Genomic DNA, 11,050 nt, shown 5'->3' on the forward strand with positions numbered 1-11,050 from the left:
GTAAGCCAACTATACTCCAATAAAATTAAAATTTAAAAAGACAAATAAAAATTAAAAAAAAGGAAAATGTGTAGTCATTTCCATGTTGGATAACACTGAGAGTGTGTGCGTGTTTATCCACTGCCCTCTCGTATACTGTTTAACACTGAGTTCTGGGTTCCCAGGGGCAAAAATTTTGTGAAACATTCTGGGCCTTAAAGATTCTCCTTGGACATATGAGAGTCACATGGAAGAGGACAAAGAGTAATAATTTACTTCTCCATTTCCCAAAGGGATAACACTGATCCCACCTCCTTGACTTCATTGTCTACTCCTCAGGAATTTCAAAATATACAGAGAAAAATGTGAAGTTGGTTTTACCTTTCCAAACAGTGGCCTGAATCTCACAACGCTTAGTCAACACTTAGAAAAATAACAGGTTTATTTGACTAGGATTTAAAATAACAGCTCCGATGATCTGTTACACATTTTCCACTTTGGTTATTTCTCTTTTGAGGCAAGCACATAATTGTGCAGAGCATGTTTGTAAAAGGAGAAAGGATCTGCCTGAAGCTTGGCCACCCCCAGTGAACAACTGGCCTCCATGGAGAAAGAAGCGCAGGGCTTTCTGAGTGGCAGTCTGCATTTTGGCAAACACGCTATTAGGCACAACACATTCAAATCTTCTAATATTTTCCGACCAAGGTTAGAAAAGATGGTAAATGGGGTTCATTCTGAAAGGGGGTTTTGGGTGGAATGTATAACTCCAGACACATCCTCCTCCTCTGTAAACACCATCAATCAATAGTTCCCTTGACTGCTGATTTGCACAACAACCCTAGCATTTGGGACTCCACACAGCAAGACCCCCACTTTGTATTTTGTTATTTTATACCTCCCCTTCACTGATCTTATTTTTCAACCCAGCTTGGCAAGCTGGGATCTCTCAGCTGTGCCCTACACTTTCCTGTCTCTATAGTTTACAAGAAAATTCCAAATCTCCTGATATTAAAATTCTATCTTATCTTTCAATGACCTTTTCTCAGGCATCATCTTTTACATAGAGCCTTCCCTGTTTTCTCTAGCTGACCCACTCTGTCTATCCTTTGATCCTAACATTTTTTGGGGGGCGCTAATCTTTACATTTTACCCCGTTCTTATTAAACTTCCCATAATCATGCAGTGTTTCGAGTGTGGTCAATGCCACGCATATAGGAACCTCGTGAAGCCCATTCCAAACCTACTGAACTGGGAACTGCAGGATGGGACTCAGGAATATGAATGTTTCATAAGCCCTCTAGTGATTCCACCAGTTCCCACTTAAGTTTGAGGATTGCTGGTGTAGTGGAAGAGGGTCCCCCACCTTCTTTGTAAGTTACAGAATATTTCCTAAGTATTCAAAACCAGAATGGATAAAAGAATGTCTCTTCATGAGCCTACCCCTCAAGTTTAACAGTGGTGAAAACAAGGCTAATTGTGCTTCACCTACACCCTCCCCGCTTTCCCTACTCCCTTTGCGTTATTTTGAGAAAATATCAGTTATTATATCATTTCGTCTATTCTAAATTTATCATTCCTCTGTCATTTATTAGTTGGAATCTTCCAAAATGCAACAACTATTTGGTTGAACCAAGGTACAGCTCATTCAGGAAAGTCAGGCTAGCTGCTTGATTCTGAGAAGACTTTGAAAACCAGCTTGGGTTCTAATCTTGCATCTGCTATGTAGTGGCTAGTTTGCCGTGAGCCAAGTATTCTGCCCCTCTCAGCCTCAAGTTCACTGTTAAAAAATGGAGAGAGTGTTGCAAGTCTATTACAAGAATTCAATACATGAACTTATGTAGAAGCACAGTGCCTGCTCCAGAGCAGTGCTCACCCAATATGTGCGATTTCAGCGAAGTCTTCCTGCGAAGGTCCCAGGATTGGGTGCTCCTGCGGATCTCTGACAACAGAGCTTCAGCCTGCTATCCAGAGCCTGCTCTGGAAAACTCCGTCTGCCTCCTTCAGTGGGTAAGGAGGGGATTGCTTCTTGCGTGTTTGCAGCTCCACGGCTGCCTCTCCTCCCTGAACTCCTTTCATAGCCCCTCAGAACTGCAGCTGTGACTATGGTCGTGCTCCTCCCAGCCTCTCAGAAGCAGCCCCAAAGCTTCTTGGGGATGTTTCCCCAGGGCTTGCAGTTCAAGGCGGAGTTTATGTTTTATGGCAAACATTTTCATCAAGGAGCATAGGGAGCAGTGCAGGTGGCAGGGTTAGGAGAGGTGGCCTGATTCTCCTCCCGCCTCGGCTGTGACCTGGCTGTGTGGCAAGCCATTGGAGCACGGTCCCAAACCAAGCGGGGGAGGTCTCTGAGGCCAATTCCAGATGGAACCCATCCTCATCGGAGTGCTACAGCTCAGCAAGCAGGGCCAGGAGGGTTTCGCCCACCTCTGTGACTTCCCACAGTCTGTACCGGTAGAATGTTCTCCAATCTCAGGATGTCCAAGCAAGAGTTGTCCTTCCTCCAGCCTGGCTGGGCTGAGTGACCGTCTCTCTAACTGGCTGTGACCCTCTCAGGCCTGTTCTGCATAATCAGAATAAATTGGAGGCTCAAATATTTGTCTGGGCAATTCTGATCAAAAACGCCCCTTGCTTTGATCTTTCAGTCAAAACAAGGTATTCTCCCTGAATTCTGACAATATTAACCTTGAGCATTTGTTCTGCTGGGAAGCCAGGCTTCTCAGGGCTCATTAAGGCTCTTTCTCAGCCGCTCAGCCCTGACCAGGCCCAGGGCTTTGTGCTTTGCCTCCGTAATGTAAATAGTTATTGGCAAGTGTGGAGTTTGGCCTGGAAACCCAGTCTTCAGTGGTGCCAACTGCCACCTGCCTTTTGTCTACACGTTCAGGAACTGGGCTGAGCACCACCCCAAGGGACAGCTGGAGCCTGGGGGGCACCAAAGGGAGGGCTAGACCCCTGAATGGGAACATTCCTTAGGAGCGATGATGGGGATCAAGCAATCTTTCCTTCCATTTTTCTGCAGAAAGAACTGGTTCAGGCATTTCAGCAGTTAGCTCTGTTAGGGATATGATTGGTCTCTGCCAGCCGTGCTAACCATGGAAAGCCTACCTTCCTCCCCGCCCTTTCCCTCGGGCTAAGTGAGGAATCCTTCAAAACTGTGATTGTAAAACTGGGGGCACTGGCATATGCTAACTAATCTTTCCTGCTTCTACCACAGGGCAGTGAAAAGCACTGAAGACCAATAAATTGATTTTTATTATAAGTGTTATTTTTTATAGAATCTCATTGTCTTAGGGTGGATGGAGAGGACTTCTATGGTATTTTGTCGGCCAAGAATCCTTTCATTTGCACTGGCAGCACAGTCTTGCAATGCACGGAGCTGTTAATTACTGCAACCACCTCCACCCACCCTTATTCTAGCCATTAGGGTGAGTACATGGCCCAGGCAGGCCAAATCTAGTTACCCCATCCTCTGGGCCAGTGACTGGCCCTGAGATGGGCAATGACCCCATCCAGGCCTATCAGAGCCCTTCATTGGGTTTTGGAAACTCTCACTTTCCAGGGGCTGCTGAGATGACATGACATAAGCTTGAGTTACCTGAAGCCATACTCCTTCCCACTTATTCCCACCCTGTGGAGGGGCAGTCAACTGTAGGAACGATTAGTACTCAAAGAGAGGCTGAACCAAGATATGGAAATGTGTCACTGAGGCTAGCCTCACCAATGAACTGCCCCAGTTATATGAGTTGAATTTGTTGTGTTTGTATCACTTGCAGACAAAAGAGTTTTGGCTCAGACAGGGATTACAAGTCCAGACATGCATTCAAATTCCAGTCTGCCACTCACTTACTAGCTGTGTGAACTCAGGCGACCTGCTTAACTTCTCTGAACCTGTTTCTTTATCTGCAAATGGGGAAAATGGTAGCTACACCACAGGTTTATTATAAAGACTGAATGAGATAATATAGCTCAGTTCAGTAGCTGGCAAACAGTGGGCACTCAAGAAATATTTATTAACTACACAAAATAATTTATTGAATTAATCTAAGGAATGTTTAGAGGAGGTGATAGGTACTACTGGAGGTGCACAGAGGTGAGCTGGGGAACCAGCAACCACACGATAAACACACAGCTCTTTCTGGATTATCAATTAATTCAATATGTTTTATATTAAAAGACAATGGATGTATTATGGAATAGAATATAAAAGTCATATGACTCTTTAAGATAAAAAAAGGAATTCCTAGGAACTCCTTGCATGTAGGATGGACACTGTCCTTTTCCATTAAGTGTGCCCTGGTGACGTGGTTTGTAACACAACACACTAAGAGGAACAACAGGGGCCTGGGTGCCAGAGGCGGTGGCCCCAGCCTGTCTTTGTGGCTCACTGTGCCTCTTTGGAGCCTGGGCAAGCCATTGTAACCTCTCTTGTGCTTTTTTCTCATCCAAAAGTGAGTCTATTTGTCCAAAAATTTCCTTCCTTCCTTCCTCTCTTTCTTTCTTCTTTTTAGGGCTGCAACTGAGGTACATGGAGGTTCCCAGGCTAGGGGTCGAATCAGAGCTGCAGCTGCCAGCCTATACCACAGCCACAGGAACGCAGGATCTGAGCCACATCTGCGACCTATGCCAGAGCTCATGACAATGCCAAATCCCCAACCCACTGATTCAAGGCCAGGGATCAAACCCGTATCCTCATGGATACTAGTTGGATTCATTTCCACTGAGCCATGATGAGAACTCCCCTAAAAATTTTCTTTAATAAGAGTCTAACATCCTGTCTTTGCCGTGTGAGTTAGTGAATTCCTTGTTAAGTAGAAATGTTGAAAAGGGGACCGAATGGATTAATTAATTAATTATAGGGCTTATCTAGTTTAATTTTAGGTCCAATTCTATGATTCTATTCTGAACCTTAACCATGCATAGTACAATAATTTACGATTAAAATAAACATTTTCTAGAAGTACATCTAGGTTTTTATAGTAGTTGAAAAGTATTCAATCGGTACTTATTTTAATACAAGTCCAATCTGTCATAATGCTATTATAATGCATATGTATCATTAATGTTATATCATAAAATCAATAATAAAATAGCGATTTTAATGTTTTAACACTGATCGTATGGGTATATGGCAAGATGTTTAAAGCCAAAAGAAAGTTGGGTGGGTAGAAACCCAAGCAGGGTAGCTCTCTGGTCATTTACGGGGAAAAGATGAGAGTTTTCTTAAAGACACAGGTAAACATAAAACTCTGCCTTGCCTGGCAGAGTCAGAAAGAGAGAAGAGGGCTGTGACAGAGACATTTAATGTTTGCCAAAAATTCCTGGTTCCTGGACCTGGCGTGTGTGGAGCTCTCTGTGTGGCTCTCCCTCTTTCTTCTTCAGCAGGAGGAGAGACCCTGTTGGGAGTGATGGAAAGAAGGAAGGTACCAGGCTGCGGTGTGACTTAGGATGGATGGGCGATCCCAGAGCACCAGGACCATGAAGGACCTCCAGGGAGAGCAGCCTGGGAGGGGCACGAGGCTTCATCCACGTTGTCATTTAAGAGTGCCTGAGATGGACTTAGGAAGCATCCAAGATGATTTTTCATTACAAAGACTGTGTTTGGTAACTTGGAAAATGGTTTATTCTAGTACCGAACAGGATTTTTCTTTTCTCCTAATTAATTTATTTTCTGCCAAAGAAACTGACCGTGTCCCTTTAAGCAGCACCAACCCTACAGCAAGGTGCCCCTGGAGGGAACCATGGGATCAATTTTTCAGCCAAGGACTGGGGAGCTTGGCTATAGGGCTTAAGGCTTTTAATTTGCTTATACATAGAGTGGCTTGAGCTCTATACATCACCAAATCAATGCAAATCAGTTTACCTGAAGCTGGTTCAATTTTAAAAGAATTTCATTAACCAGCAATAAAAGGGCTGGTTTAATATGATTACTATAGGATCCCAAGCTCATCAGGAAGGATTCCTTTTCTATAATGATCTTAACATTTATATTATGGCATTTTCCAAGAAAAAAAAAAAGGGAAACAAAAAAGCCTGCTAGAGGAAGATGATGAACACAATACTTTTATCCTTGTGAAATTCTGTATTGGAACTACCATTAAACCAACTTTTTCCCCCAAATGGCAAGGACCTCGGGGAGGAAACATTTATGTAAACCTTCCTGTGTGGATGTCTATAGGCACACACCCGCAGACACATGTTCGATGCATTATCTAGTCCACACAGAACTGAAGCCACTCAAAGGCGGAAGAGACCTTAGCGGCATTTAATACAATCGCTTAATTTTACAGAAGAAGAAACTGACGCTCAGAGACCATAAAAGGTGATCAAAGGTCAGCCATCTGGGCAGCAGCGATGAGGGCCTGGAAATCAGGTCTTTGCTCTCCCCAGTGGTGTCGAAACCTGAAATTCCTTGCTTCACAGTAGGCGGGGAGAGGCATGGTGGGAAAATCACTTCCCTGGAAGTGCTTTTAATAAAAAAGAAGGAAATCTTGCAATTTGCCACAACATGGATGAACCTTGAAGACATGCATTCTAAGGGAAATAAGACAATCACAGAAGGACAAATGCCGTGTGATTCCGCTAACAGGGAGGTATCTAAAGTGGTCAAATTCATAGAAGCAAAGAGAGAAGTGATGGTTGCCAGGGGCTGGGAGGTGGGGGAAACAGGAGTTGGTAATCTACTGGCATAAAGTTTCATTCGAGCAAGATGGATAAATTCTAGAGATCAGCTTGCAACACTGTACCTAGACGTAACAATACTGTATTGTACACTTAAAATTTTGTGAGGAGGAAAGATCTCATATGTGTCCTTACCATAAAACAAGAACATTAAAAATAAATTGTAAAGTGCCACTTGGAGGGTAAGACATTTATATTTTTATATGGAGAAGCTGGCCAGTACCGTCGGTAACTTGGAAAAAGATTTAGTCTAGCGTGGAATGTGTTTTTTCTTTTCTACTAATTAATTTATTTTCTACCAAAGAAATTTAATAGTACCTTTAAATGGCACAATTACCAAGGCAGGGTGCCCCTGGAGGGAAGTGCTAAAGAGGAGACTTCACTCCATTCCACCAAGATTTCCCCCATGTGCCCATCCCCTGTTCTAACTCTGTCTTCTGCTGGAAGAGTGTTCGTCTGATTTGTCTGAGACCCAAGTTCCTTCTGGGCCGTGAATGATGACTGGGTGGGGTTGGTGAGCTTTAAGATCAGCACCATGACCCCCCTGTCCTAGGTCTTGCTCTCATGTACTAAGCCCATTTGCACTCCCTGGGTGCAGCCAGCCACTTCTATTCTTCTTCTGCTGCTGACTGCGTAACATGGGGGGAAAGGCAACCTGGGATACACTATGCAGCCCGTTTGCCTTAGAGTCAGAAAACAGAAAATGGGAACCCAGGGAAGGACCTTGAGACTGAGCTCAAGTTTTAATTCAACTTCTACCAAAAAGTTGACATTAGGGGCTGTCAAGATGTTGCCCAGGTACTCATAAAGCAGTTCTTTTGTTTTCCATTTCACAGGAAACTCAGACAGGAGGGGGAATGAGAAGCCAGGCAGAGTCTGACTAATCTAGGTTTGCAGACCTTAATCTCAGCCCACAATCCCTTATTCAAGAGCTGGGGGCTGGGAGTGTTAATAATTCAGAATTCGTCTGTGGTCGCTAGGTTAGGATGTAAGTCCTAACACCTGGTCAGGGTTGAAAATCAGCGTGGCTTGAACTAGGGAACATTTAATTTTTATTGGGATGATGTAGAGTTTAACAAGGTGTATAGACTTGCTCCTTTCCAATACTTCAGTACAGAACTGGCTGTTGAAGTCCTGGCCACAGATGGGTTGATGGGATTTGTGTTGGGTAGCCTCCCAGGGCCAACTGCTAACATCGAGGACACTGAATGCAACTGTTTAGTCACCCAACTAGGGCGTGAGCTCCTCAAGGGCAGGGCAGTGCTATCTCATTCATCTTGGCACCCCAGAGTCTTCTCTTGAGCCTGGAACCCAGAAGATGCTCAGTAATTGCTCTCTGAAGGTGGGAATGAATGGAAAAAGAGGACTGCAATCTGCAAAGCCATTGCCTACGACGAGTGCTTGGAAGGTGCAAGCAGCTGGTTGGCCTCTATTCACCCCCCAGGCCTCCCCTCCTCCCTCCTTGGCTCTGCTCAGTACCCCCTGGTTCTGACCCCTTCGGAGGGCTACATCCCTCAGGCTCCCCTCACCCTCTGTGGTTGGGTTTAGCCAATGGGAGGCACTAGCAGGAGACAGGAGGGTGGAGGAAAGGGAGGTTGGGGCATTTCTTCCCTCCCTCCCTGCTTCACTGCCTGGGTTCTGTGTCTGTGGACTTGGCCCTCCTCACCAGCTATCAGTAAGGGCATTTCCTTCCTTGTCCCTGCAAACCCCGGGATCCTGGTTTCCTTCCACTGCTAGTCCCTGGCTGCCTCAAAACCCATTTGGGGTCCCCCTGTGCTCTGCCCACACCTCTTCAATTGAAATACTCTATGTGGAATTGCATTTGTTGCCAGGACTCTGTCTCATGTTCCTGAAAGCAGTTCTTTTTAAGTGCGTCAACAAACATCAATAGCTTAACTGTACCAGTTTGTAGCAGGCTTTTGAAAACAGAAAGCAACTTCCCGAAGGAAGAATTGGGTCCTGAATTATCTTGAAACTTTAGTGACTGCATTTTACTATCCACAGAGGAAGAAGAGAAAGGTCTGCAGTGTACACAGCACGACAGGACTGAGGCAGCAACACACCCATTTTACAGATGAGGAAAATAAAGGTCTGAAGGGCCGCTTGTCCTTGCCCAGGTTGGCTCCCAGCCTCTGGCAGAGGTCAAGGTTGCATTCCATCTGCTGCTTAGAGTCTGTGAGCAGAAGAAAAATCCAACAGGACTTCTTTACTAGAAAGGCCGGTTGGGCCAGCAAAAGTAGATTTGGGCTCCAGTGATAGAACCCTTTTTTTTTTTTTTTTTCCCTAACTCCACGGGACACTTCTGACCACCAAAAATCTTCTGCTCCAGCAAGAGGTGCTTAAATTCTGCAAGTAAGAACAAATTTTCCCCAAGACCACCAAGAGCCATGGAAAAGACCAGCTTCTCTTTTCTGCTTGAACCCACTGGAAGGGTCTTGGGATGCTAGCAGCATTCCTAAATTCAGGAGAAAGACGCCGAGGTAGGGGAGGGAGGTCAGTCTTGGGCCGAGGTGGAGGCCACAGAAAACAGAGTCTGATTTAGAGCAGATGTGAGAGGCTGTGAGGGGCCGTCTGTCCTCAGCTCATTCAGCCCTTCTGTTGTGTCTGCTTGTTTGCTGCTTCAGCCCCCAGTGGCCTGCGCTGGTGCCACTCTATTTTTAGTTCACATTTCACCTTTCTGTCTGTGAGGTGCTTTTCCCAGCATAGGAAAACACACTGCAGCCACTGGCTCAAGCGCAGACCCTCCCACCTCCACAAGCCCCTATGACCTCGGTAGAGCGAGAGGCTCTGGCTGAGGGCTCCAGAGGGTTCCATCTGGGGGTCTTAGGGGAAAGCTCTTATGGTCTGTGAATACTTTGAGGCTGCTTAGTGAGACTGGTTTCCAAGAGACTTCAGGACACTATTCTGGCGGCAAAGGAGAACACAGGACAAGGGAGGGACCCCTGGACTGGATAAGTGACGGCCCCGACTTGTGAAGAAGGGCAGCCCGAGGGTCTCCTGTCCCCCATGCTGGATCTGTATGGGCCCTGAGAAGGGCAGCTGCCCCATCTTCTTCCTTCTTGATATCCTCAACCAGAAGAGGGGAGGGAAAAATATGCATGAAATTTCTGTTATTTATTGTTACCCTTGGTAACAATTTTATATGCTAACTTGGGAGAATTTTGAAAATACAGAAATGTAGAAGAAGGAAAAATAATCCAAACCATTTGCTACCATGTAGAAACAATCATTATTAACACTTTAATATACCTACTTCTAATCCTTTTGAGTTACATTTTTTATAGCTATAATCAGAAAAAATTGCACATAGTGATTGTTAAAAGTCTTTTTTTTATGGTTATAAAGGTAAAGACATATTGTGTATACAATTTAGAAAATGTATTGAAAGTAAAAAAGAAAAGAAAGATTGCCGATACCTTACCACTCACCCATAACTAATTAGCATTCATTTATTGGCATCTATCCTCCTAGCTTTTTTTCTGTGCCTTTTAAAATATAATCATGATCATATTGCATACTTGATTTTCAAGCACACTCGATAAAGGAAATCCACAGATTCTAAAAGGGAGATGATATGAAGAGGAACTTGATGACAAATACCTGCTCTTGATCTTTATCCATTAGAAAGCCCAGTGATTCAGTTACATAAACAAATAACTTTTAAAGATGCAAAATGACTTCAGTTCTTGGGCAAATAAGCATCGATCATCTATTATGCCACACGAAACTGCTTTGAAACATTTATTTGAACAGTTCTGTTGACAAAGTCTTCCAGCGGTGTGCAATGTTTTAGTAATGTTAGCAAATGGTAGAACAGAAGCAGTAAGTTTCCTTCTGAACAAAGCGATTGATGTGGTGGTATCAGAAATGCAATTCTTGTTTATAAAAAGATGTGCCTCTAGCTGGGCCAGCTTCATGCTAGCTTTCAGGAGCTACGTACAACACATAATCTAAATGGCTGCCCAAGTCTGGTATCCAACTTGAGTAAAGGAAAATTATTGAGTTGTTCATTCAACTCACCTCTTTGTTAGTGTACAATTTCAATCATTTCTCTCAGTAAGGATACCTGGATGTGATACAACTGAAACGCCTTTGCGATGCCTTCTCTCACAAAAGACAGCTGGTCTGTGCTTCCTATTCTTGAGTCATCACCTTTCCCGCCTCAGAATTTTGTAGGGAAATTCTGTATACTGGCCTTCAGGACTGCAGAGATGCCCGAGGCCAGCCTGATATTTAGTCCTTTGCCTATAACAGATGTTTGTAGGACTTTCAAATTTTCTTATTCAATTTTTTTCCTATATTATTGAAATTAAACTATTTTTTCTGAAAACATGTAGGTGCATTCCTATTTGGATTGATTTCAGTCTGGAATGTGGTAACTTTCATGACGAATAATCAA

This window comes from Phacochoerus africanus, chromosome 16 (assembly GCF_016906955.1).
Source record: "Phacochoerus africanus isolate WHEZ1 chromosome 16, ROS_Pafr_v1, whole genome shotgun sequence".
NCBI classification, from domain to species: Eukaryota; Metazoa; Chordata; class Mammalia; order Artiodactyla; family Suidae; genus Phacochoerus; species Phacochoerus africanus.